The following is a 20,018-nucleotide window of genomic DNA, read 5'->3' as shown; positions in this document are numbered from 1 at the left end:
AATCCAAGACATCCCATTGAAATTGGTTCAATCCACGATTGAAGAACTCAACATCATATACATTTCTCTTGCATCATTCCTGATGTCTTTTGCAGCCAAACCAAAACAAAGAATCCAATACACATTATATAAAGAGTATCCGAATTAAGCCAAAGGCATCACACCAATGTACACAATCGACATCGAATAATATTTCACTAAAAATATTGAGTGAAGAAATAATTGATAACAAAACAGGGCCTTTCTAACGCAATAAACACCCACTGACCCTCACAACATCCACCGGGAAAGATCGAGACAATATCTGAAACAATTTCGTAACGCAGCTAAAGAAGCAATTTTGATCACTGGGGTTTCCCAGTTAACTGCGTTGACATATCATGAGCATCAAAATGCGGATTACAGTCTTTGGAATAAAAGTCATTTTTCTCAATAAGAGCTCTCAACTCATCAAAAGTAAACTCCGAACTGTTAGGATCACTGGTAGGCGACTCACCGGAAGAATCGAGAGTCTTGGGCTGGCGCAGGCACAAGCAACACCATCCACCACCGCCGCCGTTGGCCCTTCTGCCCCAACCCCGTGAACTTACACAAATGCCACTCTGCTTCCGTTTCTGGTGATCAATTCATTGAGTTCAAAACTAGCAACCAGCTCAATCAGAAAACTATGCATAGTAATCCGCTAAAAGTTCGAGCAAAAATTCATCCAAGCGCTATAGTTAGAAAACTATGCTCAAAATAGAAAAATCAATAAGTTCATATGTACCTGTATATATCAAAGCTTAGCTCTCGGTAGAAAAGCTCCGGAAACTCCTCTCGGATAGTCTGAATTGCGTAACCCATATTCATATAATAATCCTGCTTTACAAAAAATAAAGAGAGTGTCGGCAGTGACCCTTAGCCGCCGTCTGACTCGGGATCAAGGAAGTCCAGGCACGGCGGCGAGGAGCTGCTATTGATGCCGGAGGTCGGAGAGGGTTGAGTCTAGATCTGGGGCCCTAAGATTTCAGACGGAGGAATTAGGGATCTAAGGTTTGGAGGAGAGAGTGGCGCCGCCGCTTGAGATACAGACGGTAGTGGCGGCTGGAACCTTTTCAAATTGAGGCGGTGGTTAGGTGAGATTTTGAGGGAGAGTGGCGGCGGCTTCTCACTACAGTTCGCCGGAGATTGAGAAGTCGGGCGATGGTGTGAGTTTGTGAATGCACGAATTGAGTCAAAAGAAAGAGAGATAAGGCGGGCGAGGCCGGCTCTCCTCGCCGGAACTTCAGCGGCCGCGACGGCGGAGCCCTAGCTGGTCCGCTCAGCTTGAAAGAGAAGGGGGAAAGAATTTTCTGTGTAAATTTTTAGGAGAGCTCGATTGGGAGGGATTTGAGAGAAACATGAGTTTCAAATGATTTAATATAATATAAGTTATAAAAAAAATTAAAAATAATTAAAAAAATTATACATAACAGTTTTCAAAGTGCTGATACATAACGGTTTAATAAACCGTTGTAAAATATGCTCATAGATAACGGTCGGCGTAACGGTTTTGCAGTACCGTTATGTATGCAACTAATAGATAACGCACAAACATAACGGATTAACATAAACCGTTATCTAAACCTAAGGATAACACTACATAGATAACGGTTTTTTGTCAAACCGTTATCTATCCCTAAAAGTGCGCTCATACATAACGGTTTTTGAAAAAAACCGTTATCTATTCACTGTTATGTATGTAAAATTTTGTAGTAGTGAATATTCAGGCAATCACAAATAAAAATGGAGTAGATAACTTAAATCAAAACAAACCAAATAAAATAGGATAGAAAACTCAATCCTAGGGTAGTAAATTCATTAACTAAATCTATGCAATTAATCTATTAATCCTATGTACCAATTTAATCCAGTTATGATGAGAGATCACTTAATTAATCAATCACTCTCGCTAGAGCAGCAACGATCGTAGATTAGTAAATTATCTATCTCCGTTAGGTTTCAAGAAAATCTACTAACTCCCAATAGCTCCTAAGAATAGCTCTCTATGATCAACCTATCTCCGCTAGGTCTCAAGGTTAAAATCATACTCCCTCCGTCCCGCTATTTAAGTCTCGTTACTTTTCGGCACAGAGATTAAGAAGAAGCAAATTAGGTGAATAAGGAGTGTGGTCCACTGTTTAAGTTTTGTGATTAGGGAATAACTAATTATTTCTATTTTATTTTATCAATATAAAAAAGTCTTAATTTTTTTCTTATTAATTTAATTTTTAATAACCTATAATTAAATTAATTATTCCTTAAAATTCGAAATATACCCAAATCTGCAATTTCCAAAAAAACTAAAAAAAAATCTGCATTTACGAAAAATACTTCAATCAATGTGCATTTCAAAAATACAAAATCTACAATTCAAAATCAATGTGTTCTTCAATCTGCAATTTCAATCAATGTGTTCTTCAAAAGTAATTTTGAATCCAAAATCTACAATTCTGGATTCAAAAATACAGAATTCAAAATTTGCAATTCAAAATCTCCAACTTCAAGCTTTAATAAACATTTCCAGAAATCTGCAACTTCAAGCTTCAAAGGGGCGGTGGCGGAGAAAGAGAGCAGGGAGAAAGAGATCTCGATGGTGGCGGCGATGCGACGACAACGGTGGTGGCGGGACTCACCAAAGGGGCGAAAATTCAAAGTGAAGCAGGGAACCCTAGAAATTGGGGTAAGAGAAAAGCAAGGTAGGAGGGAAAAGAAGAGGCGGCGTGGGTGGAGGCGGCAGGGGGTGGCGCGATGGTGGAGGTGGGAGGGCGGTGGAGGTGGCAAGATGGTGGAGGTGGGAGGGCGGCGGATTGGTGAAGAAAAGAGAGAGGAAAGAGAAAGAGAGAGAGAGAGAGCCGAGAGTCTCTTTGCAGATGGAAGGCACGAGAAGGGCAGAGCCCTGGTCGCCGGAAAACGAGCGGCGAGGCGCTGCGGTCACCGATGAGAGAAGTGACAGGCGGCGAGGCGTTGCGGTGAGGGCGGAGAAAGGCTTCCTCCGACGACGAGCAGGGGAAAGGCAAGTGGAGGAGAAGACGGCTAGGGCGGTGAAGGTGGAGGAGAAGGCTTCCTCCGGCGACGAGCAGACGACGGCGGTGGAACTCAGGCGCAGAGAGAGAGAGACGAGAGAAAGAGAGAAAAAGAGAGATAGAGAGAGAGATAGAGAATAGAGGGGAAATGAATTAATTAAGGGTTTATTAGTTGAACAATTAGTGATCTCATTTAATGTTAAGCATCCCCTTATTATTTCCTTTTTAGGAAACGGGACATTATCGGTGGGACAACCCAAAAAGGAAAATGAGACTTGAATAGTGGGACGGAGGGAGTATCATACATTCCTGAATCCGCTAAACAGTTATCTCCGCTAGGTCTCAAACCGAATAGCTAAACATGCAAACTATTGATCAGATAATTCACAAGAAATTAAGCACCAAGAATTATGAATCATAAACTGGAAGGCACAAATGTATTAACAAATAAATCACATAAATTCAATCAACTATTTACAAACCCTAGAATCAGCTAAACGAAACTAGCCAGACGTCGCAAAAGAAAACATAAACATAATAAATAAGAAAGCAATTGTAAAAACTAAATTATATAAAACCGAAAGTAGAACGATTGTAGCAGCTTGAATCTTCAATCTTGTAGAAATCCAATCCAAGCAGTAAATACTGGAAAGAAATAAATTCTAAACCTATGAATTTTAAAAATAAAAGTTGGGAACTAAAAAGGAAAACTAGATAGGTCAAAATAAGACCTATATATAGGCACAGGGGATAAATACAGTGTAGGACTCGAAAATACTGATAAAATCCAAAAATTCTGCAAAATCCCGAAAATTCGGAAATTCCCGTCGGGCACTATTCACTGCTGCGCGCGACTTTCTTGTTTCGGCCATATCTTCCTCGTCCGAACTCGGATTTGCGAACCGTTTGCGCCTACGAACTCGTATCGAGACGAACTACAACTTTCATTAAGATCAACAGTCCAAATTCGAACTTCATATTTCTGTAAAATTCATCGAAGTACGAGCAAGTAACATATTTCACAATATAAAACAATTTAAGCACAAAACAAACATCAAACACTCAATTTCCTATAAAATTAACATCATAAGAACATTAAAAACCATGGAAACATGAGTGTTATCAACTCCCCCAAACTTAAGCCATTGTTCGTCCTCGAATAATGAGAAGAACACAATCAAAAACACGAATGGGTAAGAAATCTAGCTCATCGATGCCTCCGAAAAATAAAGAACGATAGAATTCTCAAATCCTCAATAATTAAGCACAAAATTCACCAATAAACACAACCTATAACAAAATCAACCTTGACATTCCAAACAATTGAATCTCACAAGGTATGTGTATCATTCAACTCTCAATTTGATGGAATATATAGGACGTGTATGCTCTCATCGAATTCAATGCAATGCAGATCTCTTACCATAGGCTTGCCAATCGTCTACAATCTCCATCACTAAAAGTGTGCCAGGACTAAGATCAAAAAAGTCTTTTTCTTTGGGTTATAATATAGGGACATTGGTTAAGGTAGGGAAATATATAGGCTAAGTGACTCAAAATAATTAAGAACACCAACCTTATAACTTCACAAATCAAGTATGGAATAAATTCCATCTTCCACCCAACTATATCACCATAATCAACACAACTCAAGGGATTTAATCATTACAAAACAGAACTAAACACTATTTTATGCTCTCCATTTATTTCCAACACACAAAGTCGATTTTCTAACAAATTTCTCAATAAACACTCGACTTTATACTTTTTTTTTCTTTTTCTCTTTTTCTCCATCTTTTTTTTTTCAACGATTTTTTTTTCATTTTCTTTTTTTTTTCTTTTCTTTTCTTTCCACAACTTTTCTAGAGCTTATAAGAGTAAATAGTAGCACAATATCATCCCTTCTTTTTCACAACCCACTTTGAACAATCACCACATAACGATCCCCATATACTTCATCACCCCCTATCATCCAGCTAAAGAATAAAAGCTAAATAGGCTCAAAGTAGATAACAAAGGATAATTTTTTCGTTAAGGATAGTGTTTGGGATAATAATGTGGCTAACAAAAGATGGCCTAAAATCATCTCATAATCCTGGGCACAACAACAACCTCGACACAGAAACCATGGCAAGTTCTAGAAGATCACCACATGCATGACAAAACTCACAACAAAGAATAAACTGTGTATAATAAACAGCTATGGCTCAAAATCTCACAGGTTTATTCAACGTCCAAAAGTCAAGGTCAAAATCACTCTAGAATTATGCAAATTAGTTCAAATTATGCTCAAATCATCAAAGAAAATCAAATTCAATTTTTTTTCACAAAAATCATCATTGGCATCTCACCAGAAATCTAATGGAGCAATAAACATCTCAAAAACAAAGAACACACACCACCAACCAAACAAGAAAAAACAATAAACGCAACAAAAAGATAAAAGTGATACACATATCTAATCTCACCCCCCTCCCCCAAACTTATTATAGAACATAAGTTCGAAAATAAGTTTGGAGGGATGATGATATGTGTGTCACTACTCACATAAACACATGCTCCAAGGTGGTGATGGTATGAACAAGGCGCGAGTTCCCGCATCTTCCAAGCTCAACACTGCACTAAACTCCCAAACAAAACAACAAAACAAAAAGAAACAAAACGAAACTAAAAGAAAGAAAAACAAAATAAAAACGGTTGGGTTACCTCCCAACAAGTGCTTAATTTAATGTCTAGAGCTCGACGATACCTCAAAAATTCATGGAGGTCGGAAACAGCACTCTAACCATTGGAAAGCTTTTCTACTCTTGGGTGCTCCCTCCACCAAAACACTTCTCTTGGCTCGAACATCCTCCACACGCATTGCCCCCTTCTCATTCTTGTTCCGAAAAATCCGGAATTTCACTTTCTTCTTCTTGGGAGTATGGGTTTTCAAAGACCCCCCATCATGCTCCAAAAACAAACACATCTCAAAAGTCAGAACTTCTTTTGGTTGTGGAGTCTTTTTCTTGGCTTCATACTTGGGCAGCTCATTTTTCTCAACCTCTTCATCCTCCGAATTTGCTAGAAAACTGTTTGGTGGAGGTTTCTTGAAAATCACAGTTTCCCCATAGGCTCCCAATGTCATCGTCCCCCTTTGCATATCTAGTTTTGCTCCACATGTGGCAAGGAAAGGTCTCCCTAACAGCAAAGGCATCTTTGGATCCTCCGGAATATCCAACACTACAAAGTCGACTGGGAAGAAAAAATCACTCACCTTCACAAGCACATCTTCCGCAACTCCTAGAGGTTTAGAGCAAGACTTATTAATAAGCTGAATTGTCTTGTTAGTTGGCTTCAAATCCCCTAGCTGCAACTTCCTATACACTTTGAGAGGCATGGCATTTATGCTTGCTCCGGTGTCACACATCACTTTCTCAAACAATGACTTTCCAATCTTCACATGAATATTGAAGCTGCCCGGATCTTCTCTCTTTGGAGCCAACTGATACTCCTTCACTGCGAGCACCTCCTCAAATTCATTGAACGCACTCTTCTTTTCCATCACAGCCTTCACAATTTGCACCTTATTTGGCTTGTTTCTCAAGATCTCCACGGAAGGAATATTCACAGTCAACTTCTTAAATGTCTCCAAAAATTTGGAGCTTTGCTCATCTAATCTTGGCCTCGGGAATGGAAGAGGGGGAGAAACAGAAATACCTTCATCCTCACATGAACTATCAACCACCCGTATGGAATGACATTGCTGATTTTGCTGAGGCTGTTGATGTTGGCTCTTCGGATTGAACTGAGTGTTGCTAGGAAATTGGCCTGGCTTGTGCTGCGCAGCTGCTTGGTTGGCCATCTGACCAACTTGAGTCTCCAATATCTGCACTTGCTTGGACAATGCTGAAAAATTATTTCCAATTTGACCCACTTGAGACTCCAAATTGGTCATCCTTGTATTAACAGTTGTCTTCATACTAGACACCTCTGTTAAAACCTGCTGCATCATATCCTCAAGCGATCCCTTCTTCGGCTCATTTATAACTCCTCCACTAGACACAGAAAACCCAGGTGGAGGCTGCACAACATTGTTGGGATTTGAATAGGAAAAATTTGGATGATTCCTATTATTGGGATGATACGGTGGATTTCCGCCCTGATGTCCCTGATAGTTTGGTCTATTGAATTGGTACTGCTGCTGGACATAATTAGCATCTTCAAACTGTGACACATCAGATAAACTCGGCTGCTGAGGAATTTTAGCTAGCAATGCTTTTCTCTCCAACTCATACTGCTTTTGAAGAGCTTCATATTTCTCCTTAAAATCATCTCTCTCCTCATTCACAGCTGCAATTCTTCTCGTAGAATTTCTGTCATTCGGCCATTGATAACTATTGGAGGCCATCTCTTCTATCACACGATAAGCCTCTCTTGTATTTCTATGGAGAAGACATCCACCTGCAGTAGCATCCACCATACTTTTTGTTAGACCAGTCAAACCATTATAAAAGTGAATGATTTGCTGATCCTCCGTGAAACCATGTTGTGGACAGTTCCTGAGCAGCTCACGAAATCTTTCCCAGGCATCATGAATGGTCTCATCTCCTAGCTGGGAAAAGTGAGAAATCTCCGCAATGATTTTCTGAGCTTTAGAAGCAGGAAAGTATTTTGCCAGGAAAGCTCTACACAACTCCTCCCATCCAGTAATAGCACCTCTGTCCAAACTCTTGAACCACTCCTTCGCTCTGTCCCTGAGAGAGAATCCAAACATCTTCATTCTGATGGCATCTGGTGGCACTCCATTCTGCTTAATAGTGTCGCAGATATCTAGAAACTGAGTGATGTGAGCATGCGGGTTTTCAGAAGCTGTTCCACTAAACTGTTCAGCTTGCACCATGTTTATCAATCCCGGCTTCAGCTCGAACGTGGTAGCTTGCACAGTTGGTCCCCATCTGCCTCCTTGAAATTGATCAACCCGAGGCTGATACATGTGATTCAGTGGTGGTTCTGGTGGAGGAGCCCGGTTGCGCCTGCTCTCCTCTCTCTCTTCATCTAGCTGCCTCTGAAGGTTTGTCACTGCTCGCACTAGAGTTTCAAGATCCGTGTTATTCTGTTGCTCTGCTATTGCTTGCTTCTTCTTTTCGCGGTTGTCTCTTTTGTGCTGCTTTTCGAATTCCAAGTTCAAAGGTAGAAGATGTTCTTTTCCTTTGGATCTCGTGATCATACACTCTTGAGACAACAAACAAAAATCAGAAACAAAAATTTAAAAACTAAAAATAAAATTAAACTTACAACGCCTGAAATAATGCTTAAGTCTAATCAGAAATATTAAAGTAAATTCTAAATAGTCCCCGGCAACGGCGCCAAAAAAGTTGATCACTATTATTATAGAAACAAAAACTGCAACTAAACAGTATAATTGTAGCACATAAACAGCAAGCAGAGTATCGTATCCACATGGACTATTATGACGAATCACCTTAAGTAATCCTAACTAAACCCTAGTATTATTCAGGCAATCACAAATAAGAATGGAGTAGATAACTTAAATCAAAACAAACCAAATAAAATAGGATAGAAAACTCAATTAATAAAAGACAACTGATCTTAGGGCAGTAAATTCATTAACTAAATCTATGCAATTAATCTATTAATCCTATGTACCAATTTAATCCAGTTATGATGAGAGATCACTTAATTAATCAATCACTCTCGCTAGAGCAGCAACGATCGTAGATTAGTAAATTATCTATCTCCGTTAGGTCTCAAGAAAATCTACTAACTCCCAATAGCTCCTAAGAATAGCTCTCTATGATCCACCTATCTCCGCTAGGTCTCAAGGTTAAAATCATATCATACATTCCTGAATCCGCTAAACAGTTATCTCCGCTAGGTCTCAAACCGAATAGCTAAACATGCAAACTATTGATCAGATAATTCACAAGAAATTAAGCACCAGGAATTATGAATCATAAACTGGAAGACACAAAGGTATTAACAAATAAATCACATAAATTCAATCAACTATTTACAAACCCTAGAATCAGCTAAACGAAACTAGCCAGACATCGCAAAAGAAAACATAAACATAATAAATAAGAAAGCAATTGTAAAAACTAAATTATATAAAACCGAAAGTAGAACGATTGTAGCAGCTTGAATCTTCAATCTTGTGGAAATTCAATCCAAGCAGTAAATACTGGAAAGAAATAAATTCTAAAGCTATGAATTTTAAAAATAAAAGTTGGGAACTAAAAAGGAAACCTAGATAGGTCAAAAGAAGACCTATATATAGGCACAGGGGATAAATACAGTGTAGGACTCGAAAATACTGATAAAATCCGAAAATTCCGCAAAATCCCGAAAATTCGGAAATTCCCGTCGGGCACTATTCATTGCTGCGCGCGACTTTCTTGTTTCGGCCATATCTTCCTCGTCCGAACTCGGATTTGCGAACCGTTTACGCCTACGAACTCGTATCGAGATGAAATACAACTTTAATTAAGATCAACAGTCCAAATTCGAACTTCATATTTCTGTAAAATTCATCAAAGTACGAGCAAGTAACATATTTCACAATATAAAGCAATTTAAGCACAAAACAAACATCAAACACTCAATTTCCTATAAAATTAACATCATAAGAACATTAAAAACCATGGAAACATGAGTGTTATCACCCACCTGGAAAATCAGATAGCCGCCACAACTAACACCCTCACTAAATTCATGTCTACTGTTGAATCCCGCTTTGCAGAACTTACCCCACCCCCGCCGCTGCCACCTCCCGTACCACCAGCTCCTACACCAATTCCACCATCTATTCTCGCCGCCCACTGGTCTTCCTCCCCACCGGACCATAGATCACCGAATTCACCTTAAGAAAACACGGACCCAGTCAATGTTCGTCCGTATCGGTACCCCCAATTTCAGAAACAAGAAATGGAGAAGTTAGTTTCTGAGATGTTAGCTCAAGGCATCATTCGTCCCAGCCAATCCCCGTTTTCATCTTCGGTGTTGCTGGTTCGGAAGAAAGACGGGACGTTCCGCTTCTGCGTGGATTACAGAGCACTCAATGCTGTCACGGTAAGGGATAATTTCCCTATCCCCACCATTGATGAGCTCCTCGATGACCTCGGCAAGGTGAGAGTGTTTACTAAACTCGATCTACATGCTGGATACCATCAAATCCGTGTCCATCATAAGGACATCGCAAAGACGGCATTTCAAACATCTGACGGCCATTTTGAGTTCTTGGTGATGCCCTTCGGGCTTTGCAATGCCCCGTCTACATTTCAAGCCACCATGAATTAGTTGTTCGTGCCGTTTCTTCACAATTTTGTGGTGGTTTTCTTCGACGATATCCTCGTCTACAGTCCCACCGTGGAGGCACACTTCGACCATCTCCACCGTGTCTTTACTTGTATGAGCCACCAGGAGTTCGTGCTCAAAGCGTCAAAATGCGTTTTCGGGCAGCCGTCAGTGGAATATTTGGGCCACATCGTGTCGGAAGGTAGCGTCCTTGCTGACCCAGAGAAGATCGATGCCATGAAGCCATGGCCTACTCCGCGCACGGTGAAGCAACTCCGTGGGTTCTTGGGACTTACGGGCTACTACCGGAGGTTTGTCCGGCACTATGCAGGTATCGCCGCACCACTTACTGACTTGCTAAAAATTGATTCATTTTGCTGGAATTCTGAAGCAGAGGTTGCTTTTGAAAAACTTAAATTGGCCTTGACAACCACTCCGGTATTGCGGTTGCCGGACTTCAACATTGAGTTTGTGGTGGAGTCGGATGCCTCCGATGTGGGAATTGGCGCTGTCTTGATGCAGCAAGAGCAGCCTATCGCCTATTTTAGTCGCAAGCTTAGCGCGCGAATGCAAGCGGCGTCTACTTACACTAAAGAACTACATGCCATTGTGGAATCGGTACACAAATGGCGGCAATATTTGTTGGGAAGGTTTTTCATCATACGAACAGACCAAAAGAGTATTCGTGAACTCCTTCAACAGACAATTCAGACACCAGAGCAACAGAAATATGTCCGAAAGTTACTTGGCTTCCATTTCCGCATTGACTATCGTTCGGGGTCCTCGAACTTGGCCGTGGATGCTCTCTCGCGGCGCCATGACAAGCAGATTGAGGGAGCAGAGCTTGAGAGTGTTCTAGTGCAAGTTTATATTGCTGTAAGCATCCCAACGACAGAGCTCTTGAGTCAGCTCCGACAAGAGAACACTAGGTGCCCTGACCTCAAAGAACTCCACCAGAAATTTGCTGAGCATCAGTTGAGTTCGGATTATGATGTGGTTGATGGAATCCTCACCTTCCGGCAGCGCTATTACATCAGCGAATCCTCCTCCCTCAAGCCCCGATTATTGCATGAAGCTCACGCCACCCCTATGGCAGGTCATGGCGGAGTTAAGCGTACTCTCATTCGCCTCGCGACCACATTTTATTGGTCGAATATGCATAAGTCAGTTAAGGAGTTTGTGGCTACTTGTTTAGTGTGCCAACAGATCAAATATTCAACGTAGCCGCCCGCTGGTCTTCTACAGCCCTTACCAGTGCCGGGTCGTGTTTGGGACACCATCACAATGGACTTCATTACCGGATTGCCCTTGAGTTGCGGGTATACTGTAATTTTAGTTGTAATAGATCGGTTAACCAAAAGTGCTCATTTTGGGTGCCTTCCGTCGAATTTCACAGCAACGAATACAACATCCTTATTTGCAGACATGGTGGTGCGTTTGCATGGATTTCCGACTATCATTATCTCTGATCGCGATCCGGTCTTCATCAGCAACTTCTGGCAGCATCTCTTTAAGCTTAGTGGCACCACGCTCCGGCATAGTACTGCCTACCATCCCCAAACGGACGGTTAGACCGAGGTGGTCAATCGGACCCTTGAACAGTATCTGAGAGCTTTCACCCTCGCGCGACTGACGTCATGGGCATCTTACTTAGGATGGGTATAATACTCGCATAATACCTCCTATTGCAGCAGTATCCGCATGTCACCTTTTGAAGCTCTTTATGGTCGTAAACCGCAGATGATTCCTCCTTACTCCCCGGGCGCGACCTCCATTCAAGCTTTGGATGATCTTTTGCAGCAGAGGGATATCTTACTCAATCAGTTGAAGGAGATCCTCCGACAGTCTCAGTTCCGCATGAAGCAACAAGCGGACCGTCACCGACGTGATGTTGAGTTTCAGATAGGCGATATGGTATTGGTTCGGTTGCAACCTTATCGCCAAACTTCGGTTCGAGGCCGCCAACCCCCAAAGATTGCTCAACGCTACTATAGGCCCTTTCGTGTTACTGAGCGACTTGGTCGTGTTGCGTATCGCTTGGCCCTTCCACCGGAGAGCCGCATTCATCCCGTCTTCCACGTCTCTAAGTTGAAGCAGTTCAAGGAAAGTAGCTCTACCCCGCTGTGTACTCTGCCCGAGATAACACTCGACTCAGCACCAATGCCGATTCCACTCGCCATCTGCGGCGAAAGAGAAGTTATTACTTCCGCCGGACCACAGCAACAGGTGTTGGTTCAATGGGCTGGAGAACCACCAGAATGCTCAACTTGGGAATCAAATGAGAGGGTGCAACGTTCATTCCCAAACTTTAACCTTGAGGACAAGGTTATTTTTGAAGGTGGGGAGAATGATACAACTACTGGATCTGTACCGGGGGAGCCCAACATCTCAAACGAAGGAGCAGCCCAATCGGGAGAAGGCCCAATTACTGATCGACGGCCTGTTCGCAACAAGAAGGTCCTTGGGCGCTTTCAAGACTTTGTTATGTAGCAGACGAAGGAGCACGTGGCCTTGGGGACCACCTTTCTGTTAGGAGCATCTTTCCGTTGTGTTTTCTGCATGTTTGTGTAGTGCCATTTTGGGCAAGTAGTCATTAAATAGCTGAATGCAGATGTACGTTGGAATTAATGAATGAACAAGTCTGCTGCTTAATTCCTTCTCTCTCTCTCTTTTCTTGGAGTTTTGGCTCACTCAAAGTAATCTATATTGAATTATCTTATCACGTATAGCCCTACTATTTTCAACCAATTTATGCATTCTCCTTAATTCCCTGGAAATATATATCCAAAAGTTTTATGTCATTTTTCATGAGACGAAGAGAGTACAATATGTTTTTTGAAATGAAGCACATAAGCTCCCCTGTCCTTAGACACTAAAGCGAAAAGACGGTGTAGTTTTGATGAAGTAGGTTGGGAAGGGGTTGAATCGTGCTGAATATATTATTTTAGGTAATGTATTATTTGAATTATAATCGAATTTGAAATGTTATGTTTTGAGTTGTTATAGTTTCAATAGAAAGTTGAGCTTTATTTGTATGGTTCAAGAAACCAAGAGACAGGTAAGTCTCCAATTGTCGTTCACGAATTTGTTACTAAACCCAACCCACACGCCTATATATATATATATATATATATATATATATATGCATTCATCTATACTTATTTTTTGTTGAGGGAAGCATTCATCTATACTTGATTGCTGACCAACTCAAAATTGAACATTTTTTTTTTCATTTGTTGAGTGTATTAACATTTTCCTCAATATACACAAATACATTTCAGGAATAACAATACGTCATTATAAATTAGTAAATATATGTATATGTATATACATTTCAGGAATAACAATGTCGCTATAAATTACTCCCTCTCAGCTATTTTGAGATCTTGTTTTTGGGCACGAGAATTAAGAAAGCAATGTTTTGTGTATAGCTGAAAAAATAAAGAAAATGAATAAAGGGTAAAACTTTTGCCAAATAAGAAACTGTGTCAAGATAAGTGGGACGCTAAAAAAGAAAAGTGTCTCAAGATAAATGGGACGGAGGAAGTACTTATACATGTTTTTGGCGTTAATTTGAGTATAATTGTGACTAGTAGCCACTTAGATACTAAACTAATGGGCAATAGTGAAGGAGTTAATACATGAAACTATTCATTTTCATAAAAAAAATTATTCATTAAGATAAAAAATTTAAGAGATACTGGAGTAATTTTTATGTAAGAATACAATTTTACCCTTCTCTCCTACCATTAGAATTTTTTGCTCAATACAACATTTTTTTTCTTCCTTAGTTTACTGTGAATGTAAGCAAATCAAGCTTCACCTCTTCGTGGTGGCAGCATCCAAGAAAGGAGGCGCCATTGTCGGCGAGAAGAGACAGACGACGACGTGCATTGTACGAGAGATGACGGCGGCGAAGATCTTGGTATATATCTGTGATACCAATCAAGGCCGTTGCAGCGTCACCTAAGAGAGGCACCGACATCACCGACGAAAGATTACTACAACGGTAAGGTTTACTATGCGAATTTTTTGCTTTTTTATTGTTAGTATTTTTGAATTCATGATTAATTCGATGAATTTACATCTAGTTCAATGAACTCACAATTCAAATATAGTTTAGTCGTGAATATATGTTAAAATCCTACAATTCACAAACAAAACTATTTTTAGTTGTGAATTCTAACTTTAAAACTCGAATTCACAACCAAGACTATTCATATTTGTGAATTATAGCTTTCAAAATCGAATTCACAACCAACAATATTATTCCTAATTGTGAATTCTAAAAAAACTTCTCGCGACATTAACAAGTTCTACCTTGTTTCGACAGCCTATCTAATACTGTGATTCAAATATACATTTCTTCTAGAAATGCATATTTTTATCCTCGTCAAGTAAAAAGATGTTGTTTTCCATAAATGAGGAATAATAATATTATATCCCAATTACAAATAATATTTGCTAATTATTCTAAAAAAATATTTTATAAACACATTTAAGCTCTAACTGCTACTCCATTAAATTAAACTAGTTATGTTTAGCAGTGTCGTCATCATTTTTATTTTTTTAGCTTATGCAGTGTCGCCATCTTAAATAGGAAATACAACATCATAATAATCTCCTCAAAATTCTTCTAAACTCCTGCATTTATCTTAGAATACTTAACAACTAAACATATACTCATTATCTTGGTGATAAAATTTTCTACTTTTCCTTTTTTGGATGTCTACAAAAAAGTTTACTACTATTATTCTACTTTTAGACTAGTATTTATTAGTTATAATAATACCTCATTTATAATTATTTTTCATATATATTTTAACCACTTTCAATACTTTAATCCCTACGAAAAGAAATTAGGAATGTAAATATGTAATAAAGTATTGAAAAAATGTGTTGTGTTGAGCATAAGAAAATCGGGTCAACAAAGTAATGTTCCAGTTCCTGCCTAATCAGATTTGCAATGAAAATGTAGCTGATTGTACCTAACTAAAAAAAAAAATGAAATTCGTAAATATATACTCTCTCCGTCCATGAAAGAACTTCCTAGGAAGGAGTGACACAAGTTTTAAGAAAAAATATTGTTGAGTGTATTAGAGCATCTGCAACGGTTACACATTAGCAGCTTACTCGTGTAAGTCTGCTATCGTGTAACCGATGCAGCAGAGAGTTACACGAGGGCTACACGTTCTATCGTGTAGCCCATTTCGATGATAGTGTAGGCGCGTGTGATGCACGCGCCGATTAAAAAGAAAATGGAAAATTCGATTGGACCGTTGCTGCCTCGATTTGCGTGAATTTTGACCGTTCAATTGTTTTTTTTTCCTTCTATTTATTCTTCTTCCTCATTTTTTCCCTACACCTTCTTCATCCTCACTTCTTCCTTTCTTCCTCTCTTTACACCCTCCATGGATCCACACAACCCAAATTACTACTCCCCCGATCTATCCGACGAATATCATCCTGATTTATCGGGGTGTAACTTGGGGGATGCTCCTCAGTCCGACGAGGAGATGCCTTCGGCAGCCCATAGTGCCGCCAAACCGAAGAAAGGCAGCCGGAGGAAAGAAGTCGCCCACAAGATCCGGCATGACAGGCAGGCGCCGGTGGCGGAGGAGGAGGGGGTGGAGGATGACGGAGGAAAGACTGTCCGTCATACCTACACCCCTGAGGAGACGGACATCATCGTCCAAATTTGGATGGAGGAGACAAACGACGCCATCTGTGGGACAAATCAAAAGGGGTACGATTACTGGAAGAGGATCGTCGCCCGTGTCAACCCTATCATCGGCGCCAACCTCAAGCACCGCCAGATTCAAGGGCACTGGACCCGAGTGGCCCACGATTGGGAACAAGGCGGCGAAGGCGGCGACGAGGGCGGCGAAAGCGAAGGGGAAGACGGCAAGCTCCGAGCAATCATCGGAGTACAAAGAGGCATTGGAGCGGTCCGCCCACAACTTGAAAAAAATCACCGCCGAGTATGCCAAAAAGAACGAGCTCAAGGAGAGGGAGCTCGATATGCAACTCCTCAGTCTGGATACGACGCATATGAGCGATGCACAAAGGATGGCCCACGAGCACATGGTCCAAGAAATGCTCAAGCGTCGTGGACTTATCTAGACTAGGATTTTAATTTATGTAATTTAAATTATGTTTTTAATTTTTTTAATGTAATTTTTAGGTTTTTTATTTTAATGAAATTTTAATTAGGGTTAATTGCATCAAAATACCTGACCTTTTTCCAAAATTTGGTTTTTTGACAATCTTTTTAATTGTAGCAAAATTTTTAATAAGCTTTCAATTTATTGCAATGTCCGTCCGGGGAAAATTTTCGGCCAAATTAAATATGAGTTGGCAGTCGGAATGCCAACGTGGCATCGGAAATGCCAAATCACACCCCCTCCCACGTCACCCCTACGTCGCTCTCTCTCTCTCTCTCTCTCTCTTCCCCGTTCTCCTCCCACGTCACCCTCCCCCTCTTTCCCCTGCGCAGACCCATCCTCCTCCTCCACCCCGGCGCCGCCGCATCTTTTCCAGCCGGCGAACCCTTGCCCCTCCCCCATCGCCACTTCCTCCAGCCGGCGAACAAGCGAGAAAGATCTCGAGAAGGGCATCAAAGCAGAGCACTTATGAACACAAAAACATAAACACATTTCAAATTTATTTGAAACTCAGATCTGCAAATTGCTGCAAATTGATTCCCCAACAAATCCTCCATCCTCTACAAATCCTCGCTGCTACAAATCTTCGAAGAGAGAGAATGACGTGGGTTTCAACCACCGCCGAGCCTATCGCTGTTGCCGCTACAAATCTTCGAAGAGAGAGAAGGCGGATTGGCGGGCGTCGCTGCTGGATCTCGGCGCGGTACCGCTTGCGAAGCTTCTCCATCTTGTGGCGGCACTGGACGGAGGTCTTGGGCGGGAGGGCGGGGCACCGCGACGCCACGTCGTCGGCGACCTCCTGCCAGTGGTTGCTGCGGAGGTTGCCGCGGCGAAGGGAGTACCACTTGTCCTTGTAGGCGTCGATGAGGGCGACAGTCTCCTCGGGGCTCCAGCATGGCGGGGGGGAGGCTAGCGTGGCGGTGGGGATGTCGTCGGGGGAGGATGGGGAGATGATCGTAGCCATGGTGGGGGATGAGATCCGGGGGAATTAAGGGGGAACTGGGAAGGGGGATGGAGAAGAGAGAGAGAGAGAAGGTGACGTGGGAGGAGGAGGGGGAAGAGAGAGAGAGAGAGGGCGATGTGGGGGGTGACGTGGGAGGGGGAGGGGTGTGATTTGGCATTTCCGATGCCACGTTGGCATTCCGACTGCCAACTCATATTTAATTTGGCCGAAAATTTTCCCCGGACGGACATTGCAATAAATTGAAAGCTTATTAAAAATTTTGCTACAATTAAAAAGATTGTCAAAAAACCAAATTTTGGAAAAAGGTCAGGTATTTTGATGCAATTAACCCTTTTAATTATTAGTAAAATGTGTTATTTAAATTTGAGCAATTAAATTTAAGTAAAAAACATAAAAATCAAAACTAAAACTATCATGCAAGCTATCATGTAACCCCACTGCAGCATCTTTACACCATGTGGTCCCCCCTCATAAAGTAGGCTATCATGTAACCCCAATGCGGATGCTCTTAAGAGTGGATAAAAGGTAGTTGAGTGTATTGGGAGTGGTGAAAATGTGTTATAATTAATATTGGGAGTTGTGAAGAGTGAAAAGTAAGAGGATTATAAATGGTAGGGTATAGTCCAAAAATAGGTAGGAAATTCTTTTGTGGACGTCCCAAAAAAGAAAGATAGGAAATTCTTTCGTGGATGGAGGGAGTATAATTTATGTTGCAAGTGGAAAGGTGCAAAATCAAAGGGTTCGAATTTATTTATTTAAAGTTTATACATGTTACAATTGGATCTAGGGATATGACGTGTTCTGCTTAAAACTATCTTTGCATATTTTTTCCTTCGTTTGCCAAAATAATTAGTCCGCATAATATACATTTTTTTTTGAGAGCCAATCTATACATATTTATAAGTGTTAATAGGCAAAAGTGCCGTATTCCTTATTTATATTTTGAAAAATGCCCACCCTTATCATGTAAAGCTATCCATGCCCTAAATTACTAAATAACCCTTAAGTGTGTCAACATCAAATGTAATGATTTCGGCAGTCTTACACAATCTTACACATTTTTGAGTTTCAATGCATTTTTTTACAATAATGACCGAAATGATTACATTGAGTGCATGCAATGATTTTATAAGTCACTGTATATATATATATATATATATATAGTGTTCATATATTTAAATTGTAAATATATCGACCGGACACTAATTAACACTTAAACAATATATTAAATTAAATTAAGCAAAATAGTAAAAATTAATATAAATATATGATGTAAAGGGAATAAAATGTAAAAATACAACATATAACATGTTAATACACTCGAAAAGCATATGTCCGCCCGGGGAAGTTTCCGAGGAAATGTGCACGGCCGTGTATTACATAATATATAATTACACACGGCCGGACACATTTTCAAGGACACTTGTCCGGGCGGACACATGATTTTCAAGCATATTAACATGAGTTATGTAGCAAGATATATGTATAGAACTAAAATGTAAGTAATAATTACTAATTAATACTTTAAAACATGATAGAATGTGCTCTAATTCACATGTATTTCCTTTAAACGTAGCTTTAAATCATAGTATGCTATAATATGCTAATAATTCACATAAGCATATAGGATCAAACAAAACATTGAAAATAAATAATAACCAACTTAAATTACATTTCAAACGTAAAATGACATACCTTTAAACGTTCGGATGAGAGAATTCACAAATAATAGCTTCACCACTTGGAAAATATTAGAATTTCTAATGAGTTTGAGTGTTTTTTCACTTTGAGTGTTCGGATGAGAGAATTTCTATTGGATGAGAGAATTCACTCATATATAAACAAAGATTCCTTCATTTCACGTGAATTTCAATGAAATTAGAGTGTTTGACATGAATACTTTACTGACAAGGCTATTTCACATCATATTTGTCGTTTATCATCAATTTAAAAAAAAAATTATGTCCCTTAATTGAAGGCTAATTAATCGATGGAATATAAATACTAAAAATTAACACAATCGATATTAGCACTCAAAACACACAATGGAACCAAAAAAACATCTATCCGATCGGAACAAATCTGTGTCCGCCCGGTGAAACATTGTGTCCGGTCGGACACTTGTTTTTGCCGGTCGGGCACATGTTTTTTTTGTTCCAATGTGTGTTTTGAGTGCTAATATCGATTGTGTTAATTTTTAGTATTTTTTTTCCATTGATTAATTAGCGTACGATTTAGTTCTAAAACCTTCGATTTTAATTTAAAAATAAATAAATATTATTTTTTGTTTCAGTCTTTCACTTTTTCCAACACTTATTTGACCGATTTCAATCTTTAAATTGATGATTCTTACACCTTTAACAACTTTTGGCAGGAATGTGTAAGAACTTTTGCGGAAAACAATGCACATCCATCACAAAGAGAGGACATTTTCGGCAGTTCACATATTTAAAGCATGGAGTACTTTACATAATAAGAGAGGACATTTTTCAAATTTTGCATAAGAGAAAGGGCATTTTAAATTTCGCCTCTTCTCTCATGTAATGGCAT

General features: G+C 40.1%; 1 non-coding gene across 1 annotated transcript; it reads left to right on the top strand.

Annotated features, from left to right (window-relative positions):
* The first annotated feature begins 7,564 nt into the window (after window positions 1-7,564).
* LOC131013805 (small nucleolar RNA R71) lies at window positions 7,565-7,671 on the top strand. The gene has a single exon (XR_009097884.1). It is a non-coding gene; the product is annotated as a small nucleolar RNA R71 (small nucleolar RNA).
* Window positions 7,672-20,018: the final 12,347 nt, after the last annotated feature.

Source organism: Salvia miltiorrhiza, chromosome 2, assembly GCF_028751815.1.
Source record: "Salvia miltiorrhiza cultivar Shanhuang (shh) chromosome 2, IMPLAD_Smil_shh, whole genome shotgun sequence".
NCBI classification, from domain to species: Eukaryota; Viridiplantae; Streptophyta; class Magnoliopsida; order Lamiales; family Lamiaceae; genus Salvia; species Salvia miltiorrhiza.
The sequence above is the reverse complement of the archived record's forward strand: the minus strand, read 5'-3'. Positions and strand labels throughout refer to the sequence as shown.